Here is a 21,704-nt window from a genome sequence, read left to right on the forward strand (position 1 = left end):
AACAACAGGAGGAACTGTGACCCTTTGAGCAGCTTCTTCCAGGTGCTCCTTCATGTTGGTCTCCCAAGTCCACAGAATTCCCATAGAAATATACTTTCCTATCTGATGACAGAAATAAAATCAGTTAATGGGCTACCCTTGCCCCCACAGTCCCCCTTATCATATTTCACGGGATTTGCCCTTCTTTCACTTTTCTATCTGGCTATCTGGTGTGTCCAAGGTTTCTCAACAAAAAGTGCAGCTAATTTACTCCCCAGCTTGTCCCAGGGTTCTGAACATAATTGTCTCTTGACAATACTTTGTAAGTGACAAAATCCAACCTGTCCTACAAAACACGGACAAATGAGGAAACCAACAAGCAAACCCATCCCAATCTAATCAAAGCCAAAGGGGCTGAGCGTAGCAGGAGTCTGGGTAATTCTGGATAGGGGCCGTCTTGCAAAAAGCGTGTTGGTTATTATGGATCAGGATCTTACTGCTGCTTGTCTGCTTGCATGTGTCAGCAAAGGCATTTCTCTCTGCTGAGATACTAATAAATCAGAGGGTTAATGACTTCCATAATCTCTGTGCTCAACTGTGTGTACCAGGCAGGAAATGAACACTTAATCTGTAATGCAGTGTTTACGTTCAAACCAGTGCCAACCAATAATTGTTGGAAAAGTTATAAATGAAACTTAAGTGTCATATTTAGGACTGTTGCTCATGAATTTTTCCTATTTCCTTTAAAGATATTTTACAGAAAAAATGTATTAGACCTGGAAAGTAGGACACTTTGAACTACACACATCATCCCTGCTGCTCGTAGCCTATGGGATTATGGACTCAATCTGTGTAATTTTTTTGACTGTTTGATAATTGATCCCTTAGTTGCATAGCATGTTTTCATCAGAGTAACCGCTTGTGAGAATGTGTGTGTGTCTGTCTTGAGGGTGCATTATAAAACAGGATAAAAACCTTACATTCAGGATTGGCCATGTGCTCCAAAGTCCTGTGTATTACGCATGAAGTTTTATAGAGTTTTCTTACAGTTACTAAGCACAAGAAAAGTTGGAACTCAGCACTCTGTAATCTTGAATCCCAAAGTGCTTTTCCTCTATAGTTGAATGTGTTCCATTTTCATAGAAGTCTTACTTAGTAAAATAGTCCCAGAGAATACATAATGCTAATTTATTTCCATGAAACATGTTCTACTGTCTAACTACATAAAAGGCATAGTATAAATGCATTCAAAATTCAAAGATGAAAAATGTGTCCTTGGAGGGCAAACTATGAGAAATCAGCAGAAGCACCCTTGGATAATTGTTAGTTGCCTTTCAGGATCAGCAATGAAACACGAATTATCAACATTTAATCAGTTCATAAAGGGCAAAATATTTGAGAAAATAATTTTAAGAGAATTTGTCATTAAATAAGGATGAATGATTTTCAGTGAGACAAGCTCCTCATTGCAAAAGCCTAATGATTGCAAACACTACCAAAATGCAAAAGGGAATTTGTTATTGTAAGAATATAAGCAATCAATCTTTTTATTGCTCTGAACCCTTCTCCCACCCAGACCTTTATTGATTAGGGATTTAAGAGGTTGTGTACAGACATGATCAGATTTTTATATACTGATAAAATTGGAACGAAAGATTCTCACTATTAAGTGGTTTTATGGTTTTGTTCATCTCTTGGAGAAAACAACTCCAAAACCAGAAAAGGAATCAACAGTCAATTCTGCCACTAACACCCTTTCAGTACATGAGGCCAAAGTAAATTTTAGAATAATGGTATTGAAGCCAAATGAGCAAGACAGTCACATGATGTCCCTGGGAAATGACAGAAGCCTGACTGGCACTGTCTTAGTTACAAATAGAAAGTGCCGTCCTGGCTTCATTGATATCAGTGGAATTTTCCTCACTGACTTCAATATAAGCAAAACTGGACTGGGCTCTGTGCCTGTCTCCTGGAGCCCTGTTCACCTGAATTCTCTTTAGAAAACTGGTGAGGAAATTTGGGTGCTGCATCAGTTCCATCAGGATTCCTCTGGGGGTCTGTGTCAGGCTGCCTGGTGAGTTTGGTCTCTCTGCCCTCACTTCTGACTGGGCATGTCCTGCAGTCCTGCACAGCCTTGGCAACGAGCATTCATTCCCTGGAGAACCATTTGCATTGGCAGGGGTAATGCCACTTCAGTCTTCCTTGTCTCTGAGCAGTGAATCATTAGCTAATACATTGGAGGCCCTACAGTGAGTGGCTATTCCGCAAACTATCCTGTTTCATTGGAGAAGAGGAAGTCACAGAAATTCAGTTATGCATTTGTGCCCCTGCTCTCATTATCCAATCTGTAGTTTCTATCTCATCTTCTACCATGGTTTCCCATAGAACTTCCTCTGGGCACTGTGCCTGGGAAGGGACTGAAGTTACTGCAGTTTGGCAGACTTGAAGATAGAGACATTTTTCTTCAGGCTGATACTTGTCTGTAGCACAGGCAGAATATGTGGGATGTGATAGTGAAGGGCACAGCCATGGAGTTTTGAAACCCAGTAAAATCAAGATCCAAAATTTGTCTCTGCCTTGGTAAGGTGTGAAACATCCAAAATTTCTTTCCTACAAAGAGAAGGTGACAGCCAGCTATCTGTTTGTCTTGGATACAGATTTAAGACTCTGCTGAACTGCTTTTGTTTCCTCACCTCTGAGACATCCAGGGAGGCAGTCAGCTCAGCCTCACCTTAGCCCAATGCCAGTTGTGAGGAAGAAAATATTAGCATATTTAAAGAAAACTGAATTAAAATTAAGTATGCAAAAGCAATTAACTTGGTGAAAACAGAGGTTACTAAATAATGACTCCACATCCACAGATGAAAGGCAAATGCCAAACATATTTGTTTGCCAACTGTCATCGTTATTTTATGTGAGTTGAAGAGATGGAGTCCTGTGCTGTTTCACCTGAGCATACACTGAGAAAGAATCAGCCGTTTTTTGCTCCACTGGCTCTGGCGATTCCATCTTTAAGGAAGGGCACAGCTTTTGATTGTGGGTCCCTGGAAGCACTGTGTGCCTCATATGTTGGAAGACGAGATCCCAGTATGATTTTCTGCTCCCTGGCTTCCACTTTGCTGTTGGACTGTACACGTTCTACATCCCTGGCCTCAGCAATAGCAACATTCAGCCCCCTGGGAAATTACTAGTCTTTTCTTCTATGAAAAACACCTTTTCTTGGCTTCTGAGGAGCATCTTCTGAATATTTAATTACTTGCTGGAGTGGGATTCCGTTATGTGAATTGATGTCTTCGCTGTCTGAAGCAATTTTCCATACCAGTATCACTTTAGCCTTTACTGGATTGGACTCATATGTCTATAATATTTATCCAGTGGTTTTAAGGTTGCCTAAAATTATCTACCAGCTGCAGGGAAGATGTTTAAGAGCACTGTTAGAAAACTGTGTTATTAGAGAATCGTGCCATAGAACAGGGAGTGAAAGAAACAAGCTTCCTGGCATGCAACTGGATAATTTCAAAGGAGAATATTGTAAAGATGTGAAATTTAGAAATGTCACTGACCATTTTACTATTATTTCATTTGCAACATATGCTGCTCTTTATCAGTCGCTGTTCATAGGAGAAACCATATATTCCTAAAGAGGTTTTGCAAGACTTTTTGAGACTGAACATTTTGTTGACTTCTTTTTTCTGAAACGAAAGATTGATGAAGATAGAACAAGTCTTTTAAGATACTTTAAAAAACCTTTTAAATAAGCTTTAAAAACCCAAACATTAGCTGTCTCTGGCACTGTTACAGCATTTGAAACTTAAATGCTGAAGCTTTGTGTTAGTTTTTTACAGGATCAGAATATGACTGTAGTGAGGAATAAAATGGAAATCTACAGGCTGTTTCCTTTGACCACTAAGCAAAATGACAGCAGTAAATGAACAAGTAATGTGTGTTTCTTAATACTGCTTTTTAATTTTCTATCACATAAGATGAATTGATGAAGCATGAATTGCTTTCCTTGGAGTGTGGTTTAAACCCAGTGTTGCTCCAGATGGGAATGTGCATTGATTTCAGTGGGAGCTCCACACTAGGGAAGGTACCTACCCCAGTAACTAACTGTACCAGTTTCTATTTACAGCCTTCTGATAGCGCTGAATCTCATGCAGGGCTGGGGCAGGGCTGGGCACAGAAACCCCTTCCTGAGTCTGCCTGGCTCCTGGCAGTCTTCCTGAGCCAGACTAAAATAGCTTCTCCCAGATAAAGGTCTAACCCAGTGCCACTGAATAAAGCTGATAATGGGGGCTTTTGGGTCAGACCTTCAAAGGCAATTTTCCCTCATTTTTTGTATTTCATTTTGGAACCATTTTCTCGTAACCGCTGTCAGATCATAGATACTGTGGAAACTTGCCCACCAGGCTGCATATAGCTGCATATTTTCTCCCCATTCTCTGAAGGACAAACTGCTGTTCAAAGTGTACAAGGTTGTATTTTCAATTCATAATGTGATGGGAAAGGGTGAAAGGAATATGCAAACCCCAAGTGTAACTACATTGTCAGCATCATGATCTATTTTAATGTAAACTTGGTTTTCATCTCACAGATTCATTTTGAAAAATAATATATTATTTTAAGCACTTGGTCCGTTCCCCTGTCCCTCTGTCCTGCACCACTACCAACCACCCCCAACGTGAAGGCATTGAAGAACACATACTGAGAGCTAGTTACTTTTAGGTACTAGCAACTCCTGTCTCATTTGCATAACTTCAGGATAATTAGAAAGATACTTGAAAAGAAAGCCCCTGTTCTCACAAATCAGACCTCTAGAAAGAGGTAACTAATGCACTTTGGTTTCTGGATGTTGTTTTTTTCTTTCCTCAGAGGCACTGGAGGTCACTAGGGAGAGGACAAAAAGACTGGTGCTTGTGGTGTGAGAGCACTGAAGTACCTGGAGGCAGTCAGTGACCAGCATGGTCCTTTTCATTTTTGTATTTATTAAGTAAACAAAGTATTCAGTAGAAATGTAGCAGTAGTACTAGTACAATAACTAGGGGAGGAGGGGAAAGCTGAGGCCTGTTTCAAGGCTTGGCTATATTTTATGAAATTATTTCTGTATACTACCATGGCATTCTGATCAAGATGGGTGCCAGAGTTCTTGTACTGGCTCCAGCAATATTTTCCACTACATTCAATTCTTGTCTGATACAGAGGCATGGTGTACTAGAATGAATGACTGAGCTTAATTCATCCACTTTCCTTGATTCTGCTTCTCTTTACTGCAACTTGCTCTGCCTCATCTCCTCAGTATGTTCATTCAAAGGAAAAAAACCACCACCTATTACACAAACCACAGCACTCCTACACTAGGGCTTGTACATGCAAAACTGCAGTGAATTGAGGACTGGACAGACCTCACCTAATGCATATAAAGCACTCTGAGTCTGTGTAGTCCAAGTTGTGTCTTTTCAGCAGAGGTACAATGCAAGGATGCTGAAGCTTTTGGCTAATTCCCTATCAAAAATAAAGAACATGTACAAGAGCTCTTCCAACAGGAATCTTAGGCAGGCAAACCATTTTTTCAAGCATCTTCCTAGTTTTATTTTGTTGCAGTGATTTCATAATTGCTGATGTGAATTTTTTTCCTCAGTAATTGTTAAGAAATTTTATTGTGTTTACCTTTTATGTCGAGTAGTCTAGATATAAAATAACTTTGTAACAATTTCCTATAGTGAAGAAAATCATAGCACTTAATTTCATTGTTTTAAAATTATATGGCTAGGCACAACAGAGTAAATCTAATGTAACTGTTTTCACGCTGCGAAGGTATTACGCCACTGTGTTGCACGTAAGAAAAACCTGTCCTTTTGTGAGTCCACATATATAGGTATTTACAGTAAAGAAAACATTGTCCTTGTAGCATGTTTTCATTCACTCTGCACAAGGGAGAAAAGCCATTTCTTAGAAGTCAAATAATTTGTGTGTTTGTAAGGAGGCCATCCACTGCCATTCACAGGAGTTAAAATATACAAGCAGCAGGAAACAGAACCCCTTCTCATAGAATATCCTTGTAATAATTTCCCTAGGCTTCCTTATTCTGGAGTGGTAGAAAGGCAAAATATCCCAGCTAGAAACCATTTTATATCTACTAGAACAGAGGATCAGAATTGTCGTCAGTTTCTAGGAACCACAGAAAGTGCACTTCTGCAAACTGTAGAGAGAGTTTTCTGTATGCTGTGCAAGAAGACTGGGTAGCAATGACATTTTTGTGGGCAAGACCAGGGCATTATCAGATGTTGGCTTGGATAAGATGGGTATTGGCTGGTGTGTCAAAGAAAGAAAGAACGAGGCAGCATGGGAGATTTTGAGATTTGTATTCATTTTGAGATGTGTATCATTCTAAATGAATCAATGTTGCAAATAAGCTGAAAAATATGCAAACACATGGAAATAAAATAGCATGGACTGTTTACAACTATACTTGAGTATTAGTTTATACCCCAGTCTGTACCAACACAAATTAGGTCAGAGATAATCAGTTCAGAAGAAAGGCTGGTAAAAACGAGACTTGTCACCAAAGGCTTACTTAATCCAGGAGGTGATTAACTTTGCATAGTAACTTCTGAGGAAGTAATTAAAAGGAATTTACCTTTTTTTTTTTAACAAATAAATTCCCATTAAAAATGAGAATTTGTAAACAGAGCTTAGAATTGCAAACAAAAGGTAAATTCATTACTTAATCCTGTAGAATTTACTTAAGTCACACTTCTGCAAGGTCTATTATTAGTCTGCCAATAGCAACATATATGAACAGTGGTCTGAGACAGGTTATAGTGAGTGTTTTATCTATTCAGTATATCTGATAACACTTCCTGAATAGACTCCATTTTATTTCCTTTGCTGGTAGCAAGAAGTTTTCATAGAGCAACAGGGGAGATATAAACACCTAATGAAATAGGAAAATCTCATTGTGAAGCCAAAGAATTGAATAGGAAAGATTACCTGAGGCAGAAAGAGAAAGAAAAAAGGAAGCAATTTAGCTTAATTCACTTTAAAAACAACAGATTTCATGCTGGTGGCATCCTAATATTTTACTGAATGACAAATCTGTTTCTAGCTCTTTTTTGAGCTTATGTTTAATTCATATAGGGAATTAGCACTTAAGAAACACGGGAGTCTGGTCTGTTGGTTTTGTGGTGGCTGATTCCTGGGGATGCACATGTTCAGCATATGTCAAGGATCTAGACCTCAAGCTTTTGTAATGTGGAGATGTACTGAGATCAGATTCTGGGCTCAGATGAAAAAAACTATTTGTTTTTCTAAGATCTCCCTCATAAGAAAGCTGGCTTCTCATATAAGAGACCTCCAACTTTGCACCAAGTATTTGTATCTCACACATTGATTTTTGCAAAACTGGGAGAATTGTCTTTCATTTCCTGGTGTGAGGGGATGGGGTCACATATTACCTTAGTACTGAGAATTTCTCTGGGCAGGATTTTAAATAGAACACATTCCTAGGCTGGGTATATAATTAAGAAAATCTTCTCTAAGGCTGTGATATGTGATACAGTTGTGACTGTGATAAGAAACAGCTGTTCAAGAACGTAAGCAGCTCCCTTTCCATCCCAAAGCTGCTCAAATCTGGGGTCTGAGCTACTTACAAATAAAGCACAGCAGATTAGGGGCCTCTATCTTCCCTAAAACAGGCAGGTGGGGAGGGGTGAGGAACTGGCACAGCCATTACTCTGTCCTCCCTCTTGGCTGCTGGAAAGGTGTGGCAGGTGCAAGCTGAAATGGAAAGATGCACAGCAAATTACTACACAGCTTTTCCTGAGCCAGGAGGAAGCAGAGAGCACAGCTGGATGCGGAGCCCCTTGGCTGATGCCCTTGTTCTCTAGCTCAGAGAGAACCAACCTCTGCACCAAAGCTGCTTGCCACTCCTCAAAATCCAGGTCAGGTTGAGGCAGGCTGAACAGTAGTAATGACTTGTTATTCACAAACAAATAAGCTAAATCGCTGGGTTTTCTGCAAGCAGTACTTAAATGCTGAAACAATATCATGCAAGATCAGCTAATGTGTCTCATCTGCAGAGAGTTATTTATTTATCTGTGTGTAGGGGGAGAAAGAAGAGAGAGAAATCAGAAGAACAGAATATTAGGAGAAACTTCTGGTTTTAGACCTACCGGGATATTGAGGGCACTCTTCCATCAGGTTAGGAAAAAGAAGAATCACTGATATGAAATATACAGCAGTACATCTCCTAGAAAGAGACGGAGAAATGACAGTCTATTATTTCAGCACAACATATTAGGTTGCTTAGTTTCAGACTGACATGTAATGTGGTTGGGGGAAACTGCATTCACACCTCACCTAAAGCCACCAGCCAAACGTGTGAAAAATCCTGTTGTCAGAGCATCTGGCAACAAGGCATGTGGTACTGATACCCAAACTAGTGTTTATTTAAAATGGGAAATAGCAGTAGGAAGTCTGGAAAACGTTCTTGCACAATACTTGAAGTCTGTCATAATTATCTGCAGATCTAATTATATGGACAGCTCTTCTTTAAATCCCACTCAAAACCACTTAATCCTTCTCTATAAGCAACAAAAATGGCTGGATGAGATACCACAAGCTATTTTGCAAATGGACTGTACTAGTCTTGAAGAGAGTTTATGGCTCAATTCAGGCACTGGGAATGCTGGAAACTGAAGTCTGAAATGGTCACCAATCATGATGATGCCTTTCCAGTGTGTTGTAGTTGCTCTGAAAAACTTCTGTATGTGAGCAAGTCCTTTTTCCACTCTATCAGTATATCCGAGGCACCAGCAAAGACTCTGTGTTGCTAGATTTTTATGTCTGATGTGCGATAGGAAATATACTGAGATGATACTACACTGGCTACAGAGCAGGCACTGGCGGACCAGCTTGCATCTGAAGGTGTGAGCTGTAGTGACCTTATCACAGCCACCATAAGAAAAAAAAGTTAAACCCACCAAATTTAGAATCTGGTATTTGAAAACTGTCTCAACTCAGAGATGTAATTTATATTAAAACAGAGGATTCAGTTTCAACTGAGAAATGCATGTGAATCCAAGAATAATGTCTCTGGGGTTTCTTAATTCAATGGGACTTGAGGTTAAAAAGGATTTTATGAAAAGACATTAATTCCAAACTCCCTTTGCTATTTTCATGATTCTGTTTTCCTCATTTTTATGCATTGCCCTCTAACAGGCTGAAGAGATGTGTGCAACCTTGTTATCATTGACTGTAATGGAAATTGGCTGGGGCATGCAAATTTCCTAGACTGAGTTTTGGAATCAACTTCAAAGTAGCAAGGTTGAGCCCTATAATTGGAGTGTCAAAAGCCCTAAGGGTTTTCAAGACCCAATCTGTGAGTGTCATTAGGATGATTTATGTTAGTGGACATACTTCTGCCTGAATTTATTTACATCAGAAGCACTTCCTGCAAATTTCAATCACATTCAAAAAATCTGTATTTTTGACTTAATATTACTGCACAATCAAATCAGGCCTGGGGATTTTATTTCATTGTTTATGGGAAGACTTTCATAGGAAGTTATATTTATCTTATATTTTCAAAGAAACATTTAGCTCAATATTAAGTTCTGACTCCTTAGGCATTTATTGCTGTGAGTGCTGAAATTCTGTTTCCTGATCTGTAAATATGGTTTGTATTAGTTTTTAAACTGCAGCCAGAGGGGCTACTATTGAGGAAAAGTCCTCCCTCTCCCCCTAAAATTGACTGTTTAGGGGACTATCCAGGGTATTGTGAGTCACAGATCAAGGACATGATATGAAAATAGAGAAAGCTAGCAGAATCTTAGTAGTAGAAAAAAACCTGCATGTAAATCACGATAATGCTATAAACCAGCACTAAATCATACACAGATTTACAGCTAGAAAATAAATTATTCTAGTTACAGATAATTAGGTAGCAAATTGTCCTATTGTACCGAGCCAGTTCCTTGCATAAGCAAACACCCTTAATTCCAGGTGGACGAATATGAAAGCAGAGATGGTGCACTATCTTGAAGTGGTAGTTTAATTTGACAGGATGGATCCTTATGACTTCATACGTGGAGAAAAAAATCTGGAATCTGTGTGGGTAATGTCTGACTGCAGAGGACATTGGACCCCAAAAAGCTAAATCCTACCTGCAAGTGTAAAGCCCCAGATAATGGTCAAATTAATCTTCTCCCTGAGTCTGCCCTCTTGTAACTGCAGTCACAGTACCTGAGTTTATTCACAGAACCTGTCTGGAATTTTTCCCCATAAAATGAGGCCACACCCTTTAAAGATCTGTATGTTCTGATCTTAATTTAAAACAACTTTGTTCTTTCCTCCAATATCCCACTTGAAAGACTGCTTCAGAATGTTACTGCTTTGGTTAGTTAACTTGTTTCCAGCCTAAGCTTATTCTTCACGTGTGCTTAACTTTACACCAGCTGTTATAATGTAACATAAACAATCCTTTCCCTTGTCCTTGACCTCTTAGCTAACCAAATCTCCATCCTCCCCAGTAGAACGGTACCACAATTTTGACAGCATAAAAAGTCAGGAGAATGCTGAAACCTGGAAGCCTAAGTGCATGATAGAACACATGGAATTTATCATCCAAATACAGGATGGCAGATTTGAAGATACATTAAGTCTGAATATCACATTAAGTCCTATGCATCACATTAGATTTCTGCAAGAACTCCAGAGTGGTGCAGATTCAGAGTCTTCATTGTCAGGAAAGGATGAACAACTATTGATGAGCTGTTTTTCAGGATATCATTATAACCAAAATGAAGTCTTCTATGCACAGAGCAGTTTCTTAAGACTGGAGAGATCTTTTTCCTGGGGAAAGTGTAAGATTAAAGGGTTGCATAATTACCCACTTAGGAAATTGGCACTGTCATAAATTGACAAAAGACAAAGCCAAGAATAATTACTGCTTATAAATTTTGCAGGATAACAAACAAGACAATTTAATTGATGCTTTTTTTGAGAGGCAAGATCTTTATAGATCATAACATTATGGACTTGTGCTGATATATATCTTTAAATAGGGAATAAGGGCAGAAAATGGTCCCTAAATTGGAAAGTTGGAACCATCATTTAACCATAAAACTTCTAGTTCTCAAAGTACTGAAGACCATCCTTAATTAGCAATCACTTTGATTGCCTGAATGTCTATTTCTGCTTGGGAATATGTAGTTGAATTAGAAAACTCAAAGCAGGATCTCTTTCAGGTTCAGGTTTTAAAACAGCCTTTCTTCAGTGCAATAGTACTTGATCTACAGAAGTACAGCATAAAAGACATGAAGCAACTAAGACTCTGATTTGGCCATTGGGCAGGTACAGGCACTTATATCAGATGTAAAAGGAGCCATAGTGTGCAAGACTTTGATACCATAGAAACCAAAATGATTTTGAGAGTTAGAGGAAGGAGTTAATATTCAACACTGTGAATCTGGCGTTTATATTTCCAGAGAAATCTCAGTGAGACCACAGTGTACAGAAGCCTGAAATAGAAAAGAATAGACTGCTGCCAACAGGGTTTTTGCAAAGGTAAATAATGAAAAATAAAAGGTCAAAGCTTGAAGGTAAGAACAAGAATATACAGGAGAAGCAACTAAAAGAATCTTTTTATAACAAGAGGCTCTTAGTTATGGAACAGACAGAGCAGTGATTTTGGAAATGCAGTGGACAATTGCTTTTTATATTCTCTGCTTACCTAATTTTAAAATGGGGTCATATGGTGGAGCGTGAGACAGACACTTTTGAAGTGGTAACTCAGGTTGTAATATGTCTAGACTGTAAATCTAACTGTGATAATTAAAAAAAAATAATTAATGACTTGGACAAAATAAATCCCAATATTATAGTTGTGCTATTGCACTCAGACCACAGATGACTGATTGAACAGAGCCATCTCCAGTGACATCAGGTGATTTAATATACCTTGGAAGGAAATGATATGGCAAACAGAATGACTTCCGGTGGTTTTTAGCAACAGGGGTTTTTTTGTTAACATGTGGTATTCAAAGACGCGTTCCAAATCTGTTGAATTCAAGAAAATTACGAACGTCAATTCTGTCTTACTATTTTGCTTTTTTCTGGCATTTTTTTTCCCTTCAGCATTGACCAAAGGCTAGCATATCACAGCCTAGCTGCACAAAACTCATCAGGTGGTTAGTCAGTTTTAGAGAATACCAACAGATTGCTAGAGATTTCTGAAAAGCCAAGTCTGAACTTCCAAGACTTTTTCAAACTTACTCTCCTTCAAAGGCAAAAATAGCTGCATGGCTGAAAGGGCAAGTTATATATGACATGTGCAAAAAAAAGGAAAAAAAATTAGTTGAAATGAAAGTCTCCTGTTGACTTCAGTGAGCCTTGGATTAGGAGAAGGGACGCGTGCAGCTAATCATCTCCACAAGACAAACTCGCACTTTCCTGTCCTTTCAACCTGGCTGCTTTCTCCCCTACAGAGTCTATATGGTATAGGGCTTACTACTAAGGTTTCTGCATAAAAGAAAACTCCAAGTCTTGTTTTGTTTATAATTTTGAAGTTATTTACACATGCTTAGTGTATGCTGATCAGACTGTTCAAAGATGGCAGAAAATAAATATAACAGATTCAAGCTATGCATAAAACTGTACATACTCGTTGTAAGCCATGGTAGCCTGTTCTTAGAAAACAGGAAGGACTAATTTCATATATTACAGAAACATTATCTTTGATATTCAATGTTGAATACTAAACAAGACCAAGAGGCTGTCAAATACTGAATGAGAAGAGGCAGATGAATAGAGCAAAATAAATAACCATAGTACCCAGGTATGACTTCTTCCAAAGGTTGGCTGATTCAAAAAATTTAATCATAAAAATAATGTAAAAAAATTAATTCAGCAAAATTTGAAACACAACCTTCCAAAATTGGTGTATTTGCTATATAATAAATCCATCTTATTAGGTTGCTTGTGCCTTTCCTAGTCTTTACTAATGCTGTTAAATATGTCCTACAATCAGAAGATTTTCATTTTGATTAAAAAAAAAAATACCTATTTCCATAAGCAATCTGTACAAAAGTAGCTATCATCATAAGGGATGGTAGAAAGTACTTTTTATTCCCTTCAGCTGCAAAATAAATGAGTATTTTCACTGCAGCTGGTGCTGCAACAGTGCTTTTCCCAGTGATTCTAACCATTAGAATGGTGATGAATGGTGTTACACCCAGCTGGTGGCCGGTCACAAGTGGTGTTCTCCAGGGCTCAGTATTGGGGCCAGTCCTGTTTAGTATTGTTATCGATAATCTGGATGAGGGGATCCAATGCACACTCAGCAAGTTTGCAGATGACACCGAGGTTGGGGGGCAGTGTTGATCTGCTTGAGGGTAGGAAGGCTCTGCAGAGGGATCTGGACAGGATGGACCCATGGGCTGAAGCCAATGGTATGAGGTTCAACAAGACTCAGTGCTTGGTCCTTCGCTTGGGTCACAACAGCCCCACCCAACACTACAGGCTTAGGGAAGGGTAGTTGGGAAGCTGCCTGGTGGGAAAGGATCTGAGGGTGTTGGTTGACAGCCGGCTAAACATGAGCCAGCAGTGTGCCCAGGTGGCCAAGAAGGCCAATAGCATCCTGACTTACATCCAAAACAGCGTGGCCAGCAGGACTTGGGAAGCAATCGTTCCCCTGTACTCAGCACTGATGAGGCCACACCTCGAATCCTGTGTTCAGTTTTGGGCCCAATACAAGGGAGACGCTGAGGTGCTGGAGCATGCCTTGAGAAGGGCAACGAGGCTGGGGAAGGGTCTAGAGCACACAAGTCTTATGAGGAGTGGCTGAGGGAACTGGGGTTTAGTCTGGAGAAAAGGAGGCTAAAGGGGGACCTTGTTACTCTCTACGTCTACCTGAAAGGAGGTTGTAGGCAGGTGGGGGTTAGTCTCTTCTCCTAGATAACAACTGGCAGGACAAGAGGAAATGGTCTCATGTTGCACCAGGGGAGGTTTAGGTTGGATATTGGGAAAAACTTTTTCACTGAAAGGGTGGTCCAGCGTTGGAACAGGCTGTCCAGGAAGGTGGTGGAATTGCCATCCCTGGAAAGGTTCAAAAAACATGTAGATGTGATGGACTTGGCAGTGCTGGGTTAATGGTTGGACTTGGTGATCTTAAGGGTCTTTTCCAACCTAAGTGATTCTGTGATTACTATGAAAGCAAGATTTCCTCTCCTTCCACAAATGGCGAGGTCAAATGTGTGAGAGTTTTGATCATCTTGGAGAGATGTGCTGCTTTACAGTTGTACCAGTATCTCTCTACAGACATGAAATTCTAATCTCTTAACAGAAGCTGCTGAATGGACCACAGATGTGAAGGGATTGCTTTAGTCTAGCAGTTTCTGTCAGAACAGAAGTGATCTTTACGCAGCACAGTACAGAGCTACAGTGGCCAGTACTTTGTATTTCGGGTTTACTGGAAGCATAGATGCACCACAGTTCTCCATAAATCAGAAAAATTCCCCATTTTTCTTTTTCTCCTTCCCCAAATGACTGTTCAGAAGCAGAGATACTTGGTGACTGTGACATTCCCTGAAATCCTGGCATTTAATCAGCTTTCAGTATGCATCTCTGGTTCCTTCCTGCCAAAGGGGTTCCCTAGAGATGCCAGATTTCACAGGTGCCTGTGGCAAAGCCAAGCTGTAAGAGGAATCAACCAGCCCAGAAGTTTACCCTGAGACATGGAGCATGTGAAAAAACAGCTTTGGGATTTCTAGGTGCCCCGCTGTCTGGCAAAAATATTGGAAGCTTTGATGCCTAGTTCAAGCCAGTATTTCAGGGCTCCAAGATTACCTCCTGTGCACCTGGGAGCTGTGCTTCAGTTGCAACTTTGGCTTTCAGGGTTTTATGGAGAATGCAACATCTCCAGAACTGCAAGGCTGCTCTGGATCCTCATGCACTGACAGGAAACCAGGCTCTTTACACAGAGGCATTCCTTTTGTCTTCATAGTAGATGTACTGAATCCAACATGTTATCTCCCAAATACTCTGAATGTCACTTCTCTGGCATTTTCTAGCAGTCTGTTTTGTCAGAAAGTTTCTGGCCACCATTACTTGCAGGGACAAAGCACATCTAGCCACCTGTGAAGTATATGTGCTTACTTTGTGTCAGCTCAAAGTGTGTTTCATGGCTCTACAGGCCAGTAATTCCAAAATAATGAACTGTGTTGTTCAACCCATGGAAAAGTATTAATAGGGATTCAAAAACAGGCACAGTAAGAAAAGAAAAAAAAAAAAAAGCTTCCTGCTAGAAGCAAAATTCAACTATGTCATCTCCTGTATTCAGCAGTGGAAGCAAAGTGACACTGAGAACTGCAGCACATCTAAGGGGAGTAGAACTTTAGCTTTTTGCTCCTCCAGTAAAAGCCTCTGCACATCACTATTGTCTTTAGAGATGACTTTTTTCCTAGTGTTATGACTTGTCAGGTTTGTGCACTCCTGTTGCCTCAGTGTAGCCTATTAGGTGGTTACCGAGGCCTAGTACAACCAGCAGCACGATTCCAACTTTTACTAAATTGGCTGTTATCACTAGCCTGTTTTCAGTGCCAGAGATGAGACAGGAGGGCCAATTGACAAGCAGAGGGAAGAACCCCCTGCAGTGGCCTGTGGACTGTACTCTGCGGAAGGATGAGGACTGATTCCTCATACCCATGCAGAGCAGCTTCTATCTCGGAGACATTGGGACTCATAGCCAGTACAAAAATACTCATAGCATTTTTCATGGAAAGAGAGAATGTGAAGCACTGAGTTTATGTAATGCACATAGAAGCAGGTAATATGCCTGTGCACTGCTTTCAAAACAAATGTACTGGTTCCCCCAGTCTGTATTTATATATGCAGATTCCTTTGGAATTTCTCCAGAAATCATCAAAAGTAAGAAAGGGAAATCCTGATGAAGTGAGCATTTGTCCAGGGTTCACTGCAGTCATGAGGAGTATCAGCGTTGGTGGAGAATCAGCGTTGGGTACAAGAAGGGCTGGCAGCTCTGAAAGGAAAGCAAGCCCTGTGCTGAGAGTTATAACAAGGCTGGCAGGGGCGGGGACAGTGTCCTCAGTGGTAAGAGCACGCCCCAATGGTACCTGAGCAAGGAAAGCAGAGCAGGTCTGGTGACAACAACCATGGTCAGCCTGTCAGCCATACTCCAGATCTCCAGGCAAATCCCTAGTACAAGGCAGGCCCAAGCTCAAGCGTGAAGTCACATCCAGGTCCCTGGGGCCGGGGAACAAGGACCAAGGGCCAGTGTCTCAGCTTGAAATCTGCTTCTGAACGAAAGGAGGGGGAGACTCTGCCGAGGCTTCTCAAAGCCAGACACCTGCAGCATGTTCAAAACAACTCAGGTAGTCAAATGAGCAGGAGTGGTGGGATGTGCTCAGCACCATGACAGTCAGGTCACTTCCACACTGGTACTATCCTGTGCCACCTTCCCCCTTTCCCCCACTCTACCCATTCCAAATTGGACAATGTTGCCTGCCTGTTAGGGAAGCCAGGAACAAAAAACATTGCAGCTGCTTGTATTGCGCTTAGCTATTAGCTATATTTATATGGTAATTCCAGCATAAAACATTGAATAAATACTATTCCACACACATGCCAAATTTAATCGTTAGGATTCACAGTAGTAGAATGCTGCAGCAGGCTAGATTAGGAATAAGCAATTAGATGTAGGTTTTTTCTGCACAGGTTGGCCCGCTCCTCCAGATGGGTTAAATCAAAGAGAAAAAAAAACCAAACAACTCTAGGCCTCTGAATACATTTGAGGCAATGGTAAAAGGTATAGTAAAAGGCCTGGCTACAAGACTAGTCATTCGTGCCGCCAGGTGACAAGCTAGTGACAAACTGCAGGAATGATGTGATTCTTTTCACATGAACATCTTTTATCTGGAATATTTTGTACTATCACTATTTAGTTTTCTACCTCATGCAACTATTTCAATTTCTACCCAGTATGATGTTTTTAAGTTGCACCATCTGGTCTCTCTTCACCCATCTCTAACCTGTGCTTAGTTCTGCTTTGGCTCATCAACTAACAGTGGTCTTGAAAATCTTGATTTTGATACCTGAAACAGCAGTAAGAGTGCACTTGCTACACCACGCTCTATTAACATTTAATATACTTAAGTGAAAAAGGATCAATTTCACAGAATTCTTGAGAAAGCCCAAAAAACGCTGACCCAGATGTGGAACAAAACTTAGCCATTAACAGTATTTTGACAAGGACTATCTTATTATTGGACAATTTAAGGGAGCGGAAATAGGCCTCAAATTGCTCAGTTTAAATCCAGTCTAACAATGACTTAAAATAATTTCCAACTGAAGCACTGTAATTGAGTGAGCTGAGCAGCCTCGTTTATTGCTGAACGTTATCCACGTTAGAGAAGCCATGCAGCTGATTTGTACTGCAATGCTTTAAAGAGCTCTCAGCAGTCATGGATTAAACACAGAGTCTCGTTCAAGATGGTCCATCCATGTCAAAGATGAAAAAAAAGTGGCAGAGTAGCTGGGTCATTACCCTTACCTATGCTGAAGCATTTCTGTTGCTAAATGACTGAGGTGACTCTTGAAGGCTGAGTAACCAATAGTTTCCAAACAGCAACAGATTCACAAGCAAGAAAAAGGATAAACAATGTCAAAGAGACACTGTGATCCAGCACAATTTCTACTGGCTCTGGCACACACCTGCTATGTATCTGTAAGCAATTCAGCACTCAGCTCTTACTGCCTCTAGACTGCAAATTACCTGCCTGCTGCTTTAGGTGTTCATGGAATAGAGGTCCAATTGCTATTCAGTATGTGCATACCACCAGAATAAGAATGACACAGGTTTGGGTTCCTACACGTAGGTTTGGGACCTTTTGTGTTACTGATACACCTCACCTCCATGCCCTGTCTTTGACAAAGATGGCGACAACAAAACCCTCAAATTAGAATTAAACCAGCTAAAGGTTATAGAGCACAATGAGCTTCTCAGTGAACAAAATGCTCACATCAAGTGACAGCAGCAGGATTTTGCTGATAATTAGTTTTTCCTTACAGCATTCCTTACCAATTTGTCTGAAACTATTGACGCCAGGTCTAATGCATTCTCCCATTTCTCATTGTATCACTTCAGGCTTCTTTTAAAGTTTTCTTTGCACATACTGACTTAATAGGCATTTTATTTTTGTTGTTGTTGCTTTTCATCACAGGTGGCTAACATTCCATTTCTGGTTGGCAAACTGAAGATAAAATGTGATCGTTCAGCTAATATCCAGTTTAATTACACCAGTCTGCATTTAAGTTAAGGCAAAAATATGTATAAATAGCTTCAGGTTTACCTCTTCAGTCCCTCTCATTATATGTAAAAGCTCGATAATTTTACATCTATCTAGTCATTGTTTTAATGATAAAATATTTTTGTGCATACAGTAATAATATTTTACTTATTTCTTGGTCACTGAAAATTATCCTGGAGCTTGTAAAGCAGACACAATAGCTTCATCCTGTCACTGGCTGTGACTAATCTGTGTCATCTCCACTTTTTCTTCATGAATTTTGGTTTACTACCAGAAACAGAGCTTAATAACAATATATGCTAAAAAACAGTTGCCTAATGCATGCCTGCTTTAACTAAAATGAAACCTTTCTTCTTTCTTTTATGAAAAGGTAAGAGACTCCTGTGTGAAACTGTTCAGAATCATGTCTCAAAGCACTAAAGGTGTCATTTGTCACTGGGACAGAGATAGAGCATTACTCAAAGGCTTAATAATGTTAACATATTCTTTCCCAAGTAGTTTACGTCCCAGAAGCTCAAACCATTTTATGAAAAATAATTAATTATCCTTTAGCATAACTGCTGCCAGGTAGGCCAAACAGTTATCCACAATATTAGAAGAGAAATTCAGACATGAATAGGTTGGTGATTTGTAAGCATCACAATGGTGAAGGTGTGAGGTGGGAATCCTGACCTGTGGCCTCTTCAGAGGCTTGTATTTCTAGACTGTTCTCACACTTGTGCTCTGCTATTTCAGGATTTTTGGGAAATACAGTGTTCTAATTGTGCCTTTTCCCTCAAAGCTTGCCTTAAAAATGCATACTCTGAAGAGGGGGCTAAAGTGCGTGGTATAGTGCAGCTGTTTTGGGTTTATGAGATCTATGGACTCAGCTATATAAAAAGAATTGTCAGCTGTCAAAGGAGCTACTTGGTCTTTACCTGTTAGGAAGGGAGGTTTAGAAAAGCTGGAGATTCAGTGCAGAAATGGTATCATTCCTTAATAGTGCACAGATGAATGTGTATAAAGTATGGATTGACTTCTGTTCCTTCTCCATGGAAGACTATGCCTACCCCTCTAGAACTGGCTTTTAATCTCTTCAAGGACCACGGTGTCTACATATTCAGTTTACTCTGTATCCTCACCTTCAAATTTCTTCCCATTTCAACTGCCTGGTCTGGTTTTTCCTGTCAAAGTTCCCTTAATCCAGCTCTTGTCAATACACCTTCTGGTTTGAGATCTCCATGAGAATTAATCTCCTTACAGTATGTTCACAGCACTTGCACTGCTATGAAGATAAACTAAACCACTCCATATATCTCTATTATTCTAGCTACATTTCTAAATTTGCAGACAAGTTGCAAACTAGTTTCTTACGGTTTCTATATTTATTTTCCTCTACTTTGAAACTTGTGGTGCCTTGCTTATATTTTTGATTCTTTTGAAAACATTGCATAATTTTGGGTAGCTCTCAAAAATATTTTTTTCTGGTTCAAGCACACATTGAGTGGGATGTGAAGGAGATTCTGTGACTGTTCTGCAAGAGGTCAGACTAGACTATTGCTTGCCACACTAATTTTTGTGTTGGCTTCAAGCACGTACTGAGGGCATAAGGCTTGTTCACAATTCCCCTCCTGAATTATTGAAATCACAGTATGACAGCTGATCTGATCCAAGGGGTAACACTGGGGCATTTACAGCTAGAGTTGGAGAGTGGAAATAAGATAGTTAGAGGTTGTTTTCCTGTTTTCTGAGCTCTTGAGAACTTATTTTAAAATAAGTATGTATGTGTAATGTATTTGTGGCTTATCTTTCTAATTACCAGTATTATTGGCTTTAATTCACAGTAGCATCAGAATAACTTACTATCTCTTACTTAATATTTTGGAAAATAAATTTGCACCAAAGCCAATTATGCTGTAAGCAGTTAAAATAACTCCGCAACCCCAAAAAGCACCAAGAGGCAAAATTATACTTACAGAACCTTTGTTCTAGTTTCTTTTGACTGATGTCTGATAAACACCTAGTGAATATTAAATTATAATTCTGCCCATCTGTTAGTGGTAGCACAGCACGTGTACTCTGCAAATAGGTTCAAGATTTTGCTATGGCTCCTCATTCCCACACCCCCAGGTAAGGGTGTGAGGGGAGGGAAAGGGTGGGGCCAGCCCCTAAGGTATTTTCAGTGGTGTTCAGACTTCCTCAAACAGATCTAGAGTTTCCAAGGTTTTTAGGTTCTATTTCAACATCTAACTTAGTGGCTGGGATTGCAGAAGACTCATGTACTTTACCCTGTGCAGCCGGACATCTAGGCTATACCTCAACTAAATACACCCCAACAAACGCAATGATTTCTAATAGGAAGATCCATCTTCTACAGGTGGCAGTTGTGTCTTCAGACACATGATAGCCTTACTTTACCAACCAGTTTCGCAATTTGAGTTTTAAAAACAACTACTGAGAAATGTTCTCTCCTGAGGGACATTTAAAAATCTGCCTCAATTTTTTCTTTCAAGATTCTGTTATCTTGGAAAAAAATAGTGATTTTTAATATTTATTTACCCACTTTCTTCATTATGAATTGAAGCCAAAACTTGCAGACAATACTATCAGGATAACTTTAAAAAGATATATATTTTCCTATTTTTTTCTTTATATACTATAGAATTTCTTTGTTGCCATTTTGAGACAACAGGTGTTTGTGAACTAAGCTCATGCAAGGGCTGTTTGTTGAGATCTTTTAATTCCTACTCCAAGTTTCTGTCAGAAATTCTTCTCAGCTGTTTGTGCTTAGTCTGTCATGGGGGACTTCGGAATTCATCTCCAATTAATTGGACAGCTGTTTTTCCTGATGCTTTTTGTCTCCTGTTTCCTGCATAATCATGCTTGAGTACCTTTTGACCTCTCAATTTTCCTTTTTTTAAACCAATACAGCTGAAACAGGCCTGCTTTCAGGAATATGTCTCCATTTGGGTACCAAACATGCAGGCACTCTATTTTTTAGTCTCTAAATTGTTGTTCAAAATGAAGGCCAAGTATGGTGAACCCTTGGAATAAGGCTTTCCAGAGGCCAAGTTGCTCCTTCCCAAATCCACCTTCTATAAATTGGTTCCTTCTGCCTTCAATGAATACAGTTCATAGCCCTGTTTCTCCCTGAATTAGAAGTAGTGATACATCAATTATAGAGAAATAATCATAGAAGGATCCTGGCCTTAACAGTTGCCAAGTAATTACTGTGAAGTGGCGTTTATTTCCTCCTCAACTAATTTCAGTGCTCTAGTGAGAAACACTCAGCCCCTCGAGGAGTTAGGCCCTAAGTCATTTCTAATCACATCCTTGGCTCCTCTCTAGTGGGTCTGGGCTTTAGCTGTTAGTCAAGCTGAGATGGTGGAATAGCATGAAGAGCTATGAGAATTAAAGATGGGA

General features: G+C 39.9%; 1 protein-coding gene across 1 annotated transcript in view; it reads left to right on the top strand.

Moving 5' to 3' along the window:
* BMERB1 (bMERB domain containing 1) overlaps nucleotides 1-21,704 on the top strand; it is a 52,223-nt gene that overhangs the window by 6,574 nt on the left and 23,945 nt on the right. The gene's annotated exons all lie outside the window — the stretch shown is intronic.

This window comes from Falco biarmicus, chromosome 4, assembly GCF_023638135.1.
Source record: "Falco biarmicus isolate bFalBia1 chromosome 4, bFalBia1.pri, whole genome shotgun sequence".
Lineage (NCBI taxonomy): Eukaryota > Metazoa > Chordata > Aves > Falconiformes > Falconidae > Falco > Falco biarmicus.